This window comes from Oncorhynchus mykiss, unplaced genomic scaffold, assembly GCF_013265735.2.
Source record: "Oncorhynchus mykiss isolate Arlee unplaced genomic scaffold, USDA_OmykA_1.1 un_scaffold_392, whole genome shotgun sequence".
In the NCBI taxonomy this organism is placed as follows: Eukaryota; Metazoa; Chordata; class Actinopteri; order Salmoniformes; family Salmonidae; genus Oncorhynchus; species Oncorhynchus mykiss.
In genome coordinates this window covers 76,847-96,092 of record NW_023493839.1, presented here as the reverse complement: position 1 = coordinate 96,092, position 19,246 = coordinate 76,847, and the positions used below count along the sequence as shown (strand labels likewise).

The 19,246-nt window shown below is 41.4% G+C and overlaps 11 non-coding genes across 11 annotated transcripts; all 11 read right to left on the bottom strand.

Annotated features, from left to right (window-relative positions):
- Positions 1–194: 194 nt before the first annotated feature.
- trnar-ccu lies at positions 195–267 on the bottom strand. Its single transcript has one exon. It is a non-coding gene; the product is annotated as a tRNA-Arg (tRNA).
- Positions 268–4,860: 4,593 nt separating this feature from the next.
- Positions 4,861–4,933, bottom strand: trnar-ccu. The gene has a single exon. It is a non-coding gene; the product is annotated as a tRNA-Arg (tRNA).
- A 1,395-nt stretch (positions 4,934–6,328) lies between these two features.
- Positions 6,329–6,401, bottom strand: trnar-ccu. The gene has a single exon. It is a non-coding gene; the product is annotated as a tRNA-Arg (tRNA).
- Positions 6,402–7,796: 1,395 nt separating this feature from the next.
- trnar-ccu lies at positions 7,797–7,869 on the bottom strand. The gene has a single exon. It is a non-coding gene; the product is annotated as a tRNA-Arg (tRNA).
- Positions 7,870–8,215: 346 nt separating this feature from the next.
- trnar-ccu lies at positions 8,216–8,288 on the bottom strand. Its single transcript has one exon. It is a non-coding gene; the product is annotated as a tRNA-Arg (tRNA).
- Positions 8,289–9,962: 1,674 nt separating this feature from the next.
- On the bottom strand, positions 9,963–10,035 carry trnar-ccu. Its single transcript has one exon. It is a non-coding gene; the product is annotated as a tRNA-Arg (tRNA).
- Positions 10,036–12,129: 2,094 nt separating this feature from the next.
- trnar-ccu lies at positions 12,130–12,202 on the bottom strand. Its single transcript has one exon. It is a non-coding gene; the product is annotated as a tRNA-Arg (tRNA).
- Positions 12,203–14,714: 2,512 nt separating this feature from the next.
- Positions 14,715–14,787, bottom strand: trnar-ccu. Its single transcript has one exon. It is a non-coding gene; the product is annotated as a tRNA-Arg (tRNA).
- Positions 14,788–16,460: 1,673 nt separating this feature from the next.
- Positions 16,461–16,533, bottom strand: trnar-ccu. Its single transcript has one exon. It is a non-coding gene; the product is annotated as a tRNA-Arg (tRNA).
- A 1,138-nt stretch (positions 16,534–17,671) lies between these two features.
- Positions 17,672–17,744, bottom strand: trnar-ccu. The gene has a single exon. It is a non-coding gene; the product is annotated as a tRNA-Arg (tRNA).
- Positions 17,745–19,160: 1,416 nt separating this feature from the next.
- On the bottom strand, positions 19,161–19,233 carry trnar-ccu. The gene has a single exon. It is a non-coding gene; the product is annotated as a tRNA-Arg (tRNA).
- Positions 19,234–19,246: the final 13 nt, after the last annotated feature.

The following is a 19,246-nucleotide window of genomic DNA, read 5'->3' as shown; positions in this document are numbered from 1 at the left end:
AATACGAACTGATGGAAGAGGTAAAAAACAAAATGTATTATGGCACTTAAACATGGAATGAAACTACGCATTTAAAAAAAATATTTGTTCGCACTTAAATGCTATAAAAAGCTGGTTAGCCGAAATTGTTTTCGATCCATCGACCTCTGGGTTATGGACACAGCACGCTTCTGCTGGGCCACAATGTTTACAACCACCCCAGATGGGACTTGAACCCACAATTCCTGGCTTAGGAGGCCAGTGCCTTATCCATTAGGCCACTGGGGCACTGTCTACGTTTCACAACCAGTACGAACTGGTTATGGGCCCAGCATGCATCCGCTGCACAACTCTGCTTTCAGCCACTTCAGCAAAGACTAAACCTCACAATCCATGGTTTAGGAGGCCAGTGTCTTAGGCCACTGGGGATATTCGTAATCAATATGACCAATACGAACTGATGTAAGAGGTATAAAAAAAATTTATAATGGCACTTACACATGGAATGAAACTACGCATTTAAAAAAAATATTTGTTCACACTTAAATGCTATAAAAAGCTGGTTAGCCGAAAATGTTTTCGATCCATCAACCTCTGGGTTATGGGCCCAGCACGCATCCGCTGCACAACTCTGCTTTCAGCCACTTCAGCAAAGACTAAACCTCACAATCCATGGCTTAGGAGGCCAGTGTCTTAGGCCACTGGGGATATTTGTAATCAATATGACCAATACGAACAGATGGAAGAGGTAAAAAAAAAATGTATAATGGCACTTACACATGGAATGAAACTACGCATTTTAAAAAAATATTTGTTGGCACTTAAATGCTATAAAAAGCTGGTTAGCCGAAAATGTTTTCGATCCACCAACCTCTGGGTTATGGGCCCAGCATGCATCCGCTGCACAACTCTGCTTTCAGCCACTTCAGCAAAGACTAAACCTCACAATCCATGGCTTAGGAGGCCAGTGTCTTAGGCCACTGGGGATCTTTGTAATCAATATGACCAATACGAACTGATGGAAGATGTAAAAAAAAAAAATGTATAATGGCACATACACATGGAATGAAACTACGCATTTTTTAAAAATATTTGTTCGCACTTAAATGCTATAAAAAGCTGGTTAGCAGAAAATGTTTTCGATCCATCAACCTCTGGGTTATGGGCCCAGCACGCATCCGCTGCAAAACTCTGCTTTCAGCCACTTCAGCAAAGACTAAACCTCACAATCCATGGCTTAGGAGGCCAGTGTCTTAAGCCACTGGGGATCTTTGTAATCAATATGACCAATACGAACTGATGTAACAGGTAAAAAACAAAATGTATAATGGCACTTACACATGGAATGAAACTACGCATTTTTTAAAAATATTTGTTCACACTTAAATGCTATAAAAAGCTGGTTAGCAGAAAATGTTTTCGATCCATAAACCTCTGGGTTATGGGCCCAGCACGCATCCGCTGCACAACTCTGCTTTCAGCCACTTCAGCAAAGACTAAACCTCACAATCCATGGCTTAGGAGGCCAGTGTCTTAGGCCACTGGGGATATTTGTAATCAATATGACCAATACGAACTGATGGAAGAGGTAAAAAAAAAATGTATAATGGCACCTACACATGGAATGAAACTACGCATTTAAAAAAAATATTTGTTGGCACTTAAATGCTATAAAAAGCTGGTTAGCAGAAAATGTTTTCGATCCATCAACCTCTGGGTTATGGGCCCAGCACGCATCCGCTGCACAACTCTGCTTTCAGCCACTTCAGCAAAGACTAAACCTCACAATCCATGGCTTAGGAGGTCAGTGTCTTAGGCCACTGGGGATCTTTGTAATCAATATGACCAATATGAACTGATGGAAGAGGTAACAAAAAATGTATAATGGCACTTACACATGGAAGGAAACTACGCATTTAAAAAAAATATTTGTTTGAACTTAAATGCTATAAAAAGCTGGTTAGCAGAAAATGTTTTCGATCCATCAACCTCTGGGTTATGGGCCCAGCACGCATCCGCTGCACAACTCTGCTTTCAGCCACTTCAGCAAAGACTAAACCTCACAATCCATGGCTTAGGAGGCCAGTGTCTTAGGCCACTGGGGATCTTTGTAATCAATATGACCAATACGAACTGATGGAAGAGGTAAAAAAAAAAAAGTATAATGGCACTTACACATGGAATGAAACTACGCATTTAAAAAAAATATTTGTTCGAACTTAAATGCTATAAAAAGCTGGTTAGCAGAAAATGTTTTCGATCCATCAACCTCTGGGTTATGGGCCCAGCACGCATCCGCTGCACATCTCTGCTTTCAGCCACTTCAGCAAAGACTAAACCTCACAATCCATGGCTTAGGAGGCCAGTGTCTTAGGCCACTGGGGATCTTTGTAATCAATATGACCAATACGAACTGATGGAAGAGGTAAAAAAAAATGTATAATGGCACTTACACATGGAATGAAACTACGCATTTTAAAAATATTTGTTTGCACTTAAATGCTATAAAAAGCTGGTTAGCAGAAAATGTTTTCGATCCATCAACCTCTGGGTTATGGGCCCAGCACGCATCCGCTGCACAACTCTGCTTTCAGCCACTTCAGCAAAGACTAAACCTCACAATCCATGGCTTAGGAGGCCAGTGTCTTAGGCCACTGGGGATCTTTGTAATCAATATGACCAATACGAACTGATGGAAGAGGTAAAAAAAAAAGTATAATGGCACCTACACATGGAATGAAACTACGCATTTAAAAAAAATATTTGTTTGAACTTAAATGCTATAAAAAGCTGGTTAGCAGAAAATGTTTTCGATCCATCAACCTCTGGGTTATGGGCCCAGCACGCATCCGCTGCACAACTCTGCTTTCAGCCACTTCAGCAAAGACTAAACCTCACAATCCATGGCTTAGGAGGCCAGTGTCTTAGGCCACTGGGGATCTTTGTAATCAATATGACCAATACGAACTGATGGAAGAGGTAAAAAAATATATATATAATGGCACCTACACATGGAATGAAACTACGCATTTAAAAAAAATATTTGTTCGAACTTAAATGCTATAAAAAGCTGGTTAGCAGAAAATGTTTTCGATCCATCAACCTCTGGGTTATGGGCCCAGCACGCATCCGCTGCACAACTCTGCTTTCAGCCACTTCAGCAAAGACTAAACCTCACAATCCATGGCTTAGGAGGCCAGTGTCTTAGGCCACTGGGGATCTTTGTAATCAATATGACCAATACGAACTGATGGAAGAGGTAAAAAAAAAAAAGTATAATGGCACTTACACATGGAATGAAACTACGCATTTTAAAAAAATATTTGTTCGAACTTAAATGCTATAAAAAGCTGGTTAGCAGAAAATGTTTTCGATCCATCAACCTCTGGGTTATGGGCCCAGCACGCATCCTCTGCACAACTCTGCCTTCAGCCACTTCAGCAAAGACTAAACCTCACAATCCATGGCTTAGGAGGCCAGTGTCTTAGGCCACTGGGGATCTTTGTAATCAATATGACCAATACGAACTGATGGAAGACGTAAAAAAAAAATGTATAATGGTACTTACACATGGAATGAAACTACGCATTTAAAAAAAATATTTGTTCGCACTTAAATGCTATAAAAAGCTGGTTAGCAGAAAATGTTTTTGATCCATCAACCTCTGGGTTATGGACCCAGCACGCATCCGCTGCACAACTCTGCTTTCAGCCACTTCAGCAAAGACTAAACCTCACAATCCATGGCTTAGGAGGCCAGTGTCTAATCGATATGACCAATACGAACTGATGGAAGAGGTAAAAAAAAATTTATAATGGCACTTACACATGGAATGAAACTACGCTTTTAAAAAAAAAAAAATTTTGGCACTTAAATGCTATGGTTAAAAAAAAAAAGTATAATGGCACTTACACATGGAATGAAACTACGCATTTAAAAAAAATATTTGTTTGAACTTAAATGCTATAAAAAGCTGGTTAGCAGAAAATGTTTTCGATCCATCAACCTCTGGGTTATGGGCCCAGCACGCATCCGCTGCACATCTCTGCTTTCAGCCACTTCAGCAAAGACTAAACCTCACAATCCATGGCTTAGGAGGCCAGTGTCTTAGGCCACTGGGGATCTTTGTAATCAATATGACCAATACGAACTGATGGAAGAGGTAAAAAAAAATGTATAATGGCACTTACACATGGAATGAAACTACGCATTTTAAAAATATTTGTTTGCACTTAAATGCTATAAAAAGCTGGTTAGCAGAAAATGTTTTCGATCCATCAACCTCTGGGTTATGGGCCCAGCACGCATCCGCTGCACAACTCTGCTTTCAGCCACTTCAGCAAAGACTAAACCTCACAATCCATGGCTTAGGAGGCCAGTGTCTTAGGCCACTGGGGATCTTTGTAATCAATATGACCAATACGAACTGATGGAAGAGGTAAAAAAAAATGTATAATGGCACTTACACATGGAATGAAACTACGCATTTAAAAAAAATATTTGTTTGCACTTAAATGCTATAAAAAGCTGGTTAGCAGAAAATGTTTTCGATCCATCAACCTCTGGGTTATGGGCCCAGCACGCATCCGCTGCACAACTCTGCTTTCAGCCACTTCAGCAAAGACTAAACCTCACAATCCATGGCTTAGGAGGCCAGTGTCTTAGGCCACTGGGGATCTTTGTAATCAATATGACCAATACGAACTGATGGAAGAGGTAAAAAAAAATGTATAATGGCACTTACACATGGAAGGAAACTACGCATTTAAAAAAAAATATTTGTTGGCACTTAAATGCTATGGTTAGCAGAAAATGTTTTTGATCCATCGACCACTGGGTAATGGACCTAGCACGCTTCTGCTGGGCCACAATGTTTCCGACCACCCCAGATGGGACTTGAACCCACAATTTCTGGCTTAGGAGGCCAGTGCCTTATCCATTAGGCCACTGGAGCAATGTCTACCTTTCCCAACCAGTACGAACTGGTTATGGGCCCAGCACGCATCCGCTGCACAACTCTGCTTTCAGCCACTTCAGCAAAGACTAAACCTCACAATCCATGGCTTAGGAGGCCAGTGTCTTAGGCCACTGGGGATCTTTGTAATCAATATGACCAATAAGAACTGATGGAAGAGGTAAAAAAAAATGTATAATGGCACTTACACATGGAATGAAACTACGCATTTAAAAAAAATATTTGTTTGCACTTAAATGCTATAAAAAGCTGGTTAGCAGAAAATGTTTTCGATCCATCAACCTCTGGGTTATGGGCCCAGCACGCATCCGCTGCACAACTCTGCTTTCAGCCACTTCAGCAAAGACTAAACCTCACAATCCATGGCTTAGGAGGCCAGTGTCTAATCGATATGACCAATACGAACTGATGGAAGAGGTAAAAAAAAATGTATAATGGCACTTACACATGGAATGAAACTACGCATTTAAAAAAAATATTTGTTTGCACTTAAATGCTATAAAAAGCTGGTTAGCAGAAAATGTTTTCGATCCATCAACCTCTGGGTTATGGGCCCAGCACGCATCCGCTGCACAACTCTGCTTTCAGCCACTTCAGCAAAGACTAAACCTCACAATCCATGGCTTAGGAGGCCAGTGTCTTAGGCCACTGGGGATCTTTGTAATCAATATGACCAATACGAACTGATGGAAGAGGTAAATTTTTTTTTTATAATGGCACTTACACATGGAATGAAACTACGCATTTAAAAAAAATATTTGTTTGCACTTAAATGCTATAAAAAGCTGGTTAGCAGAAAATGTTTTCGATCCATCAACCTCTGGGTTATGGGCCCAGCACGCATCCGCTGCACAACTCTGCTTTCAGCCACTTCAGCAAAGACTAAACCTCACAATCCATGGCTTAGGAGGCCAGTGTCTAATCGATATGACCAATACGAACTGATGGAAGAGGTAAAAAAAAATGTATAATGGCACTTACACATGGAATGAAACTACGCATTTTAAAAAAATATTTGTTCGCACTTAAATGCTATAAAAAGCTGGTTAGCAGAAAATGTTTTTGATCCATCAACCTCTGGGTTATGGACCCAGCAGGCATCCGCTGCACAACTCTGCTTTCAGCCACTTCAGCAAAGACTAAACCTCACAATCCATGGCTTAGGAGGCCAGTGTCTAATCGATATGACCAATACGAACTGATGGAAGAGGTAAAAAAAAATGTATAATGGCACTTACACATGGAATGAAACTACGCTTTTAAAAAAAAAAAATTTTGGCACTTAAATGCTATGGTTAGCAGAAAATGTTTTTGATCCATCGACCACTGGGTAATGGACCAAGCACGCTTCTGCTGAGCCACAATGTTTCCAACAACCCCAGATGGGACTTGAACCCACAATTCCTGGCTTAGGAGGCCAGTGCCTTATCCATTAGGCCACTGGAGCAATGTCTACCTTTCCCAACCAGTACGAACTGGTTATGGGCCCAGCACGCATCCGCTGCACAACTCTGCTTTCAGCCACTTCAGCAAAGACTAAACCTCACAATCCATGGCTTAGGAGGCCAGTGTCTTAGGCCACTGGGGATCTTTGTAATCAATATGACCAATAAGAACTGATGGAAGAGGTAAAAAAAAATGTATAATGGCACTTACACATGGAATGAAACTACGCATTTAAAAAAAATATTTTTTTGCACTTAAATGCTATAAAAAGCTGGTTAGCAGAAAATGTTTTCGATCCATCAACCTCTGGGTTATGGGCCCAGCACGCATCCGCTGCACAACTCTGCTTTCAGCCACTTCAGCAAAGACTAAACCTCACAATCCATGGCTTAGGAGGCCAGTGTCTAATCGATATGACCAATACGAACTGATGGAAGAGGTAAAAAAAAATGTATAATGGCACTTACACATGGAATGAAACTACGCATTTAAAAAAAATATTTCTTTGCACTTAAATGCTATAAAAAGCTGGTTAGCAGAAAATGTTTTCGATCCATCAACCTCTGGGTTATGGGCCCAGCACGCATCCGCTGCACAACTCTGCTTTCAGCCACTTCAGCAAAGACTAAACCTCACAATCCATGGCTTAGGAGGCCAGTGTCTTAGGCCACTGGGGATCTTTGTAATCAATATGACCAATACGAACTGATGGAAGAGGTAAAAAAATTTTTTATAATGACACTTACACATGGAATGAAACTACGCATTTAAAAAAAATATTTGTTTGCACTTAAATGCTATAAAAAGCTGGTTAGCAGAAAATGTTTTTGATCCATCAACCTCTGGGTTATGGACCCAGCAGGCATCCGCTGCACAACTCTGCTTTCAGCCACTTCAGCAAAGACTAAACCTCACAATCCATGGCTTAGGAGGCCAGTGTCTAATCGATATGACCAATACGAACTGATGGAAGAGGTAAAAAAAAATGTATAATGGCACTTACACATGGAATGAAACTACGCATTTAAAAAAAATATTTGTTCGCACTTAAATGCTATAAAAAGCTGGTTAGCAGAAAATGTTTTTGATCCATCAACCTCTGGGTTATGGACCCAGCAGGCATCCGCTGCACAACTCTGCTTTCAGCCACTTCAGCAAAGACTAAACCTCACAATCCATGGCTTAGGAGGCCAGTGTCTAATCGATATGACCAATACGAACTGATGGAAGAGGTAAAAAAAAATGTATAATGGCACTTACACATGGAATGAAACTACGCTTTTAAAAAAAAAAAATTTTGGCACTTAAATGCTATGGTTAGCAGAAAATGTTTTTGATCCATCGACCACTGGGTAATGGACCAAGCACGCTTCTGCTGAGCCACAATGTTTCCAACAACCCCAGATGGGACTTGAACCCACAATTCCTGGCTTAGGAGGCCAGTGCCTTATCCATTAGGCCACTGGGGCAATGTCTACCTTTCCCAACCAGTACGAACTGGTTATGGGCCCAGCACGCATCCGCTGCACAACTCTGCTTTCAGCCACTTCAGCAAAGACTAAACCTCACAATCCATGGCTTAGGAGGCCAGTGTCTTAGGCCACTGGGGATCTTTGTAATCAATATGACCAATACGAACTGATGGAAGAGGTAAAAAAAAATGTATAATGGCACTTACACATGGAATGAAACTACGCATTTAAAAAAAAATATTTGTTGGCACTTAAATGCTATGGTTAGCAGAAAATGTTTTCGATCCATCGACCACTGGGTAATGGACCTAGCACGCTTCTGCTGGGCCACAATGTTTCCGACGACCCCAGATGGGACTTGAACCCACAATTTCTGGCTTAGGAGGCCAGTGCCTTATCCATTAGGCCACTGGAGCAATGTCTACCTTTCCCAACCAGTACGAACTGGTTATGGGCCCAGCACGCATCCGCTGCACAACTCTGCTTTCAGCCACTTCAGCAAAGACTAAACCTCACAATCCATGGCTTAGGAGGCCAGTGTCTTAGGCCACTGGGGATCTTTGTAATCAATATGACCAATAAGAACTGATGGAAGAGGTAAAAAAAAATGTATAATGGCACTTACACATGGAATGAAACTACGCATTTAAAAAAAATATTTTTTTGCACTTAAATGCTATAAAAAGCTGGTTAGCAGAAAATGTTTTCGATCCATCAACCTCTGGGTTATGGGCCCAGCACGCATCCGCTGCACAACTCTGCTTTCAGCCACTTCAGCAAAGACTAAACCTCACAATCCATGGCTTAGGAGGCCAGTGTCTAATCGATATGACCAATACGAACTGATGGAAGAGGTAAAAAAAAATGTATAATGGCACTTACACATGGAATGAAACTACGCATTTAAAAAAAATATTTGTTTGCACTTAAATGCTATAAAAAGCTGGTTAGCAGAAAATGTTTTCGATCCATCAACCTCTGGGTTATGGGCCCAGCACGCATCCGCTGCACAACTCTGCTTTCAGCCACTTCAGCAAAGACTAAACCTCACAATCCATGGCTTAGGAGGCCAGTGTCTTAGGCCACTGGGGATCTTTGTAATCAATATGACCAATACGAACTGATGGAAGAGGTAAAAATTTTTTTATAATGGCACTTACACATGGAATGAAACTACGCATTTAAAAAAAATATTTGTTTGCACTTAAATGCTATAAAAAGCTGGTTAGCAGAAAATGTTTTTGATCCATCAACCTCTGGGTTATGGACCCAGCAGGCATCCGCTGCACAACTCTGCTTTCAGCCACTTCAGCAAAGACTAAACCTCACAATCCATGGCTTAGGAGGCCAGTGTCTAATCGATATGACCAATACGAACTGATGGAAGAGGTAAAAAAAAATGTATAATGGCACTTACACATGGAATGAAACTACGCATTTAAAAAAAATATTTGTTTGCACTTAAATGCTATAAAAAGCTGGTTAGCAGAAAATGTTTTCGATCCATCAACCTCTGGGTTATGGGCCCAGCACGCATCCGCTGCACAACTCTGCTTTCAGCCACTTCAGCAAAGACTAAACCTCACAATCCATGGCTTAGGAGGCCAGTGTCTTAGGCCACTGGGGATCTTTGTAATCAATATGACCAATACGAACTGATGGAAGAGGTAAAAAATTTTTTTATAATGGCACTTACACATGGAATGAAACTACGCATTTAAAAAAAATATTTGTTTGCACTTAAATGCTATAAAAAGCTGGTTAGCAGAAAATGTTTTTGATCCATCAACCTCTGGGTTATGGACCCAGCAGGCATCCGCTGCACAACTCTGCTTTCAGCCACTTCAGCAAAGACTAAACCTCACAATCCATGGCTTAGGAGGCCAGTGTCTAATCGATATGACCAATACGAACTGATGGAAGAGGTAAAAAAAAATGTATAATGGCACTTACACATGGAATGAAACTACGCTTTTAAAAAAAAAAAAAATTTGGCACTTAAATGCTATGGTTAGCAGAAAATGTTTTTGATCCATCGACCACTGGGTAATGGACCAAGCACGCTTCTGCTGAGCCACAATGTTTCCAACAACCCCAGATGGGACTTGAACCCACAATTCCTGGCTTAGGAGGCCAGTGCCTTATCCATTAGGCCACTGGGGCAATGTCTACCTTTCCCAACCAGTACGAACTGGTTATGAGCCCAGCACGCATCCGCTGCACAACTCTGCTTTCAGCCACTTCAGCAAAGACTAAACCTCACAATCCATGGCTTAGGAGGCCAGTGTCTTAGGCCACTGGGGATCTTTGTAATCAATATGACCAATACAAACTGATGGAAGAGGTAAAAAAAAATGTATAATGGCACTTACACATGGAATGAAACTACGCATTTAAAAAAAAATATTTGTTGGCACTTAAATGCTATGGTTAGCAGAAAATGTTTTCGATCCATCGACCACTGGGTAATGGACCTAGCACGCTTCTGCTGGGCCACAATGTTTCCGACGACCCCAGATGGGACTTGAACCCACAATTTCTGGCTTAGGAGGCCAGTGCCTAATCCATTAGGCCACTGGAGCAATGTCTACCTTTCCCAACCAGTACGAACTGGTTATGGGCCCAGCACGCATCCGCTGCACAACTCTGCTTTCAGCCACTTCAGCAAAGACTAAACCTCACAATCCATGGCTTAGGAGGCCAGTGTCTTAGGCCACTGGGGATCTTTGTAATCAATATGACCAATAAGAACTGATGGAAGAGGTAAAAAAAAATGTATAATGGCACTTACACATGGAATGAAACTACGCATTTAAAAAAAATATTTGTTTGCACTTAAATGCTATAAAAAGCTGGTTAGCAGAAAATGTTTTCGATCCATCAACCTCTGGGTTATGGGCCCAGCACGCATCCGCTGCACAACTCTGCTTTCAGCCACTTCAGCAAAGACTAAACCTCACAATCCATGGCTTAGGAGGCCAGTGTCTAATCGATATGACCAATACGAACTGATGGAAGAGGTAAAAAAAAATGTATAATGGCACTTACACATGGAATGAAACTACGCATTTAAAAAAAATATTTGTTTGCACTTAAATGCTATAAAAAGCTGGTTAGCAGAAAATGTTTTCGATCCATCAACCTCTGGGTTATGGGCCCAGCACGCATCCGCTGCACAACTCTGCTTTCAGCCACTTCAGCAAAGACTAAACCTCACAATCCATGGCTTAGGAGGCCAGTGTCTTAGGCCACTGGGGATCTTTGTAATCAATATGACCAATACGAACTGATGGAAGAGGTAAAAATTTTTTTTATAATGGCACTTACACATGGAATGAAACTACGCATTTAAAAAAAATATTTGTTTGCACTTAAATGCTATAAAAAGCTGGTTAGCAGAAAATGTTTTCGATCCATCAACCTCTGGGTTATGGGCCCAGCACGCATCCGCTGCACAACTCTGCTTTCAGCCACTTCAGCAAAGACTAAACCTCACAATCCATGGCTTAGGAGGCCAGTGTCTAATCGATATGACCAATACGAACTGATGGAAGAGGTAAAAAAAAATGTATAATGGCACTTACACATGGAATGAAACTACGCATTTAAAAAAAATATTTGTTTGCACTTAAATGCTATAAAAAGCTGGTTAGCAGAAAATGTTTTCGATCCATCAACCTCTGGGTTATGGGCCCAGCACGCATCCGCTGCACAACTCTGCTTTCAGCCACTTCAGCAAAGACTAAACCTCACAATCCATGGCTTAGGAGGCCAGTGTCTTAGGCCACTGGGGATCTTTGTAATCAATATGACCAATACGAACTGATGGAAGAGGTAAAAAATTTTTTTATAATGGCACTTACACATGGAATGAAACTACGCATTTAAAAAAAATATTTGTTTGCACTTAAATGCTATAAAAAGCTGGTTAGCAGAAAATGTTTTTGATCCATCAACCTCTGGGTTATGGACCCAGCAGGCATCCGCTGCACAACTCTGCTTTCAGCCACTTCAGCAAAGACTAAACCTCACAATCCATGGCTTAGGAGGCCAGTGTCTAATCGATATGACCAATACGAACTGATGGAAGAGGTAAAAAAAAATGTATAATGGCACTTACACATGGAATGAAACTACGCTTTTAAAAAAAAAAAAAATTTGGCACTTAAATGCTATGGTTAGCAGAAAATGTTTTTGATCCATCGACCACTGGGTAATGGACCAAGCACGCTTCTGCTGAGCCACAATGTTTCCAACAACCCCAGATGGGACTTGAACCCACAATTCCTGGCTTAGGAGGCCAGTGCCTTATCCATTAGGCCACTGGGGCAATGTCTACCTTTCCCAACCAGTACGAACTGGTTATGAGCCCAGCACGCATCCGCTGCACAACTCTGCTTTCAGCCACTTCAGCAAAGACTAAACCTCACAATCCATGGCTTAGGAGGCCAGTGTCTTAGGCCACTGGGGATCTTTGTAATCAATATGACCAATACAAACTGATGGAAGAGGTAAAAAAAAATGTATAATGGCACTTACACATGGAATGAAACTACGCATTTAAAAAAAAATATTTGTTGGCACTTAAATGCTATGGTTAGCAGAAAATGTTTTCGATCCATCGACCACTGGGTAATGGACCTAGCACGCTTCTGCTGGGCCACAATGTTTCCGACGACCCCAGATGGGACTTGAACCCACAATTTCTGGCTTAGGAGGCCAGTGCCTAATCCATTAGGCCACTGGAGCAATGTCTACCTTTCCCAACCAGTACGAACTGGTTATGGGCCCAGCACGCATCCGCTGCACAACTCTGCTTTCAGCCACTTCAGCAAAGACTAAACCTCACAATCCATGGCTTAGGAGGCCAGTGTCTTAGGCCACTGGGGATCTTTGTAATCAATATGACCAATAAGAACTGATGGAAGAGGTAAAAAAAAATGTATAATGGCACTTACACATGGAATGAAACTACGCATTTAAAAAAAATATTTGTTTGCACTTAAATGCTATAAAAAGCTGGTTAGCAGAAAATGTTTTCGATCCATCAACCTCTGGGTTATGGGCCCAGCACGCATCCGCTGCACAACTCTGCTTTCAGCCACTTCAGCAAAGACTAAACCTCACAATCCATGGCTTAGGAGGCCAGTGTCTTAGGCCACTGGGGATCTTTGTAATCAATATGACCAATACGAACTGATGGAAGAGGTAAAAAAATTTTTATAATGGCACTTACACATGGAATGAAACTACGCATTTAAAAAAAATATTTGTTTGCACTTAAATGCTATAAAAAGCTGGTTAGCAGAAAATGTTTTCGATCCATCAACCTCTGGGTTATGGGCCCAGCACGCATCCGCTGCACAACTCTGCTTTCAGCCACTTCAGCAAAGACTAAACCTCACAATCCATGGCTTAGGAGGCCAGTGTCTAATCGATATGACCAATACGAACTGATGGAAGAGGTAAAAAAAAATGTATAATGGCACTTACACATGGAATGAAACTACGCATTTAAAAAAAATATTTGTTTGCACTTAAATGCTATAAAAAGCTGGTTAGCAGAAAATGTTTTCGATCCATCAACCTCTGGGTTATGGGCCCAGCACGCATCCGCTGCACAACTCTGCTTTCAGCCACTTCAGCAAAGACTAAACCTCACAATCCATGGCTTAGGAGGCCAGTGTCTTAGGCCACTGGGGATCTTTGTAATCAATATGACCAATACGAACTGATGGAAGAGGTAAAAATTTTTTTTATAATGGCACTTACACATGGAATGAAACTACGCATTTAAAAAAAATATTTGTTTGCACTTAAATGCTATAAAAAGCTGGTTAGCAGAAAATGTTTTCGATCCATCAACCTCTGGGTTATGGGCCCAGCACGCATCCGCTGCACAACTCTGCTTTCAGCCACTTCAGCAAAGACTAAACCTCACAATCCATGGCTTAGGAGGCCAGTGTCTAATCGATATGACCAATACGAACTGATGGAAGAGGTAAAAAAAAATGTATAATGGCACTTACACATGGAATGAAACTACGCATTTTAAAAAAATATTTGTTCGCACTTAAATGCTATAAAAAGCTGGTTAGCAGAAAATGTTTTTGATCCATCAACCTCTGGGTTATGGACCCAGCAGGCATCCGCTGCACAACTCTGCTTTCAGCCACTTCAGCAAAGACTAAACCTCACAATCCATGGCTTAGGAGGCCAGTGTCTAATCGATATGACCAATACGAACTGATGGAAGAGGTAAAAAAAAATGTATAATGGCACTTACACATGGAATGAAACTACGCTTTTAAAAAAAAAAAAATTTTGGCACTTAAATGCTATGGTTAGCAGAAAATGTTTTTGATCCATCGACCACTGGGCAATGGACCAAGCACGCTTCTGCTGAGCCACAATGTTTCCGACAACCCCAGATGGGACTTGAACCCACAATTCCTGGCTTATGAGGCCAGTGCCTTATCCATTAGGACACTGGGGCAATGTCTACCTTTCCCAACCAGTACGAACTGGTTATGGGCCCAGCACGCATCCGCTGCACAACTCTGCTTTCAGCCACTTCAGCAAAGACTAAACCTCACAATCCATGGCTTAGGAGGCCAGTGTCTTAGGCCACTGGGGATCTTTGTAATCAATATGACCAATACGAACTGATGGAAGAGGTAAAAAAAAATGTATAATGGCACTTACACATGGAATGAAACTACGCATTTAAAAAAAATTATTTGTTGGCACTTAAATGCTATGGTTAGCAGAAAATGTTTTCGATCCATCGACCACTGGGTAATGGACCTAGCACGCTTCTGCTGGGCCACAATGTTTCCGACCACCCCAGATGGGACTTGAACCCACAATTTCTGGCTTAGGAGGCCAGTGCCTTATCCATTAGGCCACTGGAGCAATGTCTACCTTTCCCAACCAGTACGAACTGGTTATGGGCCCAGCACGCATCCGCTGCACAACTCTGCTTTCAGCCACTTCAGCAAAGACTAAACCTCACAATCCATGGCTTAGGAGGCCAGTGTCTTAGGCCACTGGGGATCTTTGTAATCAATATGACCAATAAGAACTGATGGAAGAGGTAAAAAAAAATGTATAATGGCACTTACACATGGAATGAAACTACGCATTTAAAAAAAATATTTGTTTGCACTTAAATGCTATAAAAAGCTGGTTAGCAGAAAATGTTTTCGATCCATCAACCTCTGGGTTATGGGCCCAGCACGCATCCGCTGCACAACTCTGCTTTCAGCCACTTCAGCAAAGACTAAACCTCACAATCCATGGCTTAGGAGGCCAGTGTCTAATCGATATGACCAATACGAACTGATGGAAGAGGTAAAAAAAAATGTATAATGGCACTTACACATGGAATGAAACTACGCATTTAAAAAAAATATTTGTTTGCACTTAAATGCTATAAAAAGCTGGTTAGCAGAAAATGTTTTCGATCCATCAACCTCTGGGTTATGGGCCCAGCACGCATCCGCTGCACAACTCTGCTTTCAGCCACTTCAGCAAAGACTAAACCTCACAATCCATGGCTTAGGAGGCCAGTGTCTTAGGCCACTGGGGATCTTTGTAATCAATATGACCAATAAGAACTGATGGAAGAGGTAAAAAAAAATGTATAATGGCACTTACACATGGAATGAAACTACGCATTTAAAAAAAATATTTGTTTGCACTTAAATGCTATAAAAAGCTGGTTAGCAGAAAATGTTTTCGATCCATCAACCTCTGGGTTATGGGCCCAGCACGCATCCGCTGCACAACTCTGCTTTCAGCCACTTCAGCAAAGACTAAACCTCACAATCCATGGCTTAGGAGGCCAGTGTCTTAGGCCACTGGGGATCTTTGTAATCAATATGACCAATAAGAACTGATGGAAGAGGTAAAAAAAAATGTATAATGGCACTTACACATGGAATGAAACTACGCATTTAAAAAAAATATTTGTTTGCACTTAAATGCTATAAAAAGCTGGTTAGCAGAAAATGTTTTCGATCCATCAACCTCTGGGTTATGGGCCCAGCACGCATCCGCTGCACAACTCTGCTTTCAGCCACTTCAGCAAAGACTAAACCTCACAATCCATGGCTTAGGAGGCCAGTGTCTAATCGATATGACCAATACGAACTGATGGAAGAGGTAAAAAAAAATGTATAATGGCACTTACACATGGAATGAAACTACGCATTTAAAAAAAATATTTGTTCGCACTTAAATGCTATAAAAAGCTGGTTAGCAGAAAATGTTTTTGATCCATCAACCTCTGGGTTATGGACCCAGCACGCATCCGCTGCACAACTCTGCTTTCAGCCACTTCAGCAAAGACTAAACCTCACAATCCATGGCTTAGGAGGCCAGTGTCTAATCGATATGACCAATACGAACTGATGGAAGAGGTAAAAAAAAATGTATAATGGCACTTACACATGGAATGAAACTACGCTTTTAAAAAAAAAAAAATTTTGGCACTTAAATGCTATGGTTAGCAGAAAATGTTTTTGATCCATCGACCACTGGGTAATGGACCAGGCACGCTTCTGCTGAGCCACAATGTTTCCGACAACCCCAGATGGGACTTGAACCCACAATTTCTGGCTTAGGAAGCCAGTGCCTTATCCATTAGGCCACTGGAGCAATGTCTACCTTTCCCAACCAGTACGAACTGGTTATGGGCCCAGCACGCATCCGCTGCACAACTCTGCTTTCAGCCACTTCAGCAAAGACTAAACCTCACAATCCATGGCTTAGGAGGCCAGTGTCTTAGGCCACTGGGGATCTTTGTAATCAATATGACCAATAAGAACTGATGGAAGAGGTAAAAAAAAATGTATAATGGCACTTACACATGGAATGAAACTACGCATTTAAAAAAAATATTTGTTTGCACTTAAATGCTATAAAAAGCTGGTTAGCAGAAAATGTTTTCGATCCATCAACCTCTGGGTTATGGGCCCAGCACGCATCCGCTGCACAACTCTGCTTTCAGCCACTTCAGCAAAGACTAAACCTCACAATCCATGGCTTAGGAGGCCAGTGTCTTAGGCCACTGGGGATCTTTGTAATCAATATGACCAATAAGAACTGATGGAAGAGGTAAAAAAAAATGTATAATGGCACTTACACATGGAATGAAACTACGCATTTAAAAAAAATATTTGTTTGCACTTAAATGCTATAAAAAGCTGGTTAGCAGAAAATGTTTTCGATCCATCAACCTCTGGGTTATGGGCCCAGCACGCATCCGCTGCACAACTCTGCTTTCAGCCACTTCAGCAAAGACTAAACCTCACAATCCATGGCTTAGGAGGCCAGTGTCTAATCGATATGACCAATACGAACTGATGGAAGAGGTAAAAAAAAATGTATAATGGCACTTACACATGGAATGAAACTACGCATTTAAAAAAAATATTTGTTCGCACTTAAATGCTATAAAAAGCTGGTTAGCAGAAAATGTTTTTGATCCATCAACCTCTGGGTTATGGACCCAGCACGCATCCGCTGCACAACTCTGCTTTCAGCCACTTCAGCAAAGACTAAACCTCACAATCCATGGCTTAGGAGGCCAGTGTCTAATCGATATGACCAATACGAACTGATGGAAGAGGTAAAAAAAAATGTATAATGGCACTTACACATGGAATGAAACTACGCTTTTAAAAAAAAAAAAATTTTGGCACTTAAATGCTATGGTTAGCAGAAAATGTTTTTGATCCATCGACCACTGGGTAATGGACCAGGCACGCTTCTGCTGAGCCACAATGTTTCCGACAACCCCAGATGGGACTTGAACCCACAATTTCTGGCTTAGGAAGCCAGTGCCTTATCCATTAGGCCACTGGAGCAATGTCTACCTTTCCCAACCAGTACGAACTGGTTATGGGCCCAGCACGCATCCGCTGCACAACTCTGCTTTCAGCCACTTCAGCAAAGACTAAACCTCACAATCCATGGCTTAGGAGGCCAGTGTCTTAGGCCACTGGGGATCTTTGTAATCAATATGACCAATAAGAACTGATGGAAGAGGTAAAAAAAAATGTATAATGGCACTTACACATGGAATGAAACTACGCATTTAAAAAAAATATTTGTTTGCACTTAAATGCTATAAAAAGCTGGTTAGCAGAAAATGTTTTCGATCCATCAACCTCTGGGTTATGGGCCCAGCACGCATCCGCTGCACAACTCTGCTTTCAGCCACTTCAGCAAAGACTAAACCTCACAATCCATGGCTTAGGAGGCCAGTGTCTTAGGCCACTGGGGATCTTTGTAATCAATATGACCAATAAGAACTGATGGAAGAGGTAAAAAAAAATGTATAATGGCACTTACACATGGAATGAAACTACGCATTTAAAAAAAATATTTGTTTGCACTTAAATGCTATAAAAAGCTGGTTAGCAGAAAATGTTTTCGATCCATCAACCTCTGGGTTATGGGCCCAGCACGCATCCGCTGCACAACTCTGCTTTCAGCCACTTCAGCAAAGACTAAACCTCACAATCCATGGCTTAGGAGGCCAGTGTCTTAGGCCACTGGGGATCTTTGTAATCAATATGACCAATAAGAACTGATGGAAGAGGTAAAAAAAAATGTATAATGGCACTTACACATGGAATGAAACTACGCATTTAAAAAAAATATTTGTTTGCACTTAAATGCTATAAAAAGCTGGTTAGCAGAAAATGTTTTCGATCCATCAACCTCTGGGTTATGGGCCCAGCACGCATCCGCTGCACAACTCTGCTTTCAGCCACTTCAGCAAAGACTAAACCTCACAATCCATGGCTTAGGAGGCCAGTGTCTAATCGATATGACCAATACGAACTGATGGAAGAGGTAAAAAAAAATGTATAATGGCACTTACACATGGAATGAAACTACGCATTTAAAAAAAATATTTGTTCGCACTTAAATGCTATAAAAAGCTGGTTAGCAGAAAATGTTTTTGATCCATCAACCTCTGGGTTATGGACCCAGCACGCATCCGCTGCACAACTCTGCTTTCAGCCACTTCAGCAAAGACTAAACCTCACAATCCATGGCTTAGGAGGCCAGTGTCTAATCGATATGACCAATACGAACTGATGGAAGAGGTAAACAAAAATGTATAATGGCACTTACACATGGAATGAAACTACGCATTTAAAAAAATATATTTTTTGGCACTTAAATGCTATGGTTAGCAGAAAATGTTTTCGATCCATCGACCACTGGGTAATGGACCTAGCACGCTTCTGCTGGGCCACAATGTTTCCGACCACCCCAGATGGGACTTGAACCCACAATTCCTGGCTTAGGAGGCCAGTGCCTTATCCATTAGGCCACTGGGGCAATGTCTACCTTT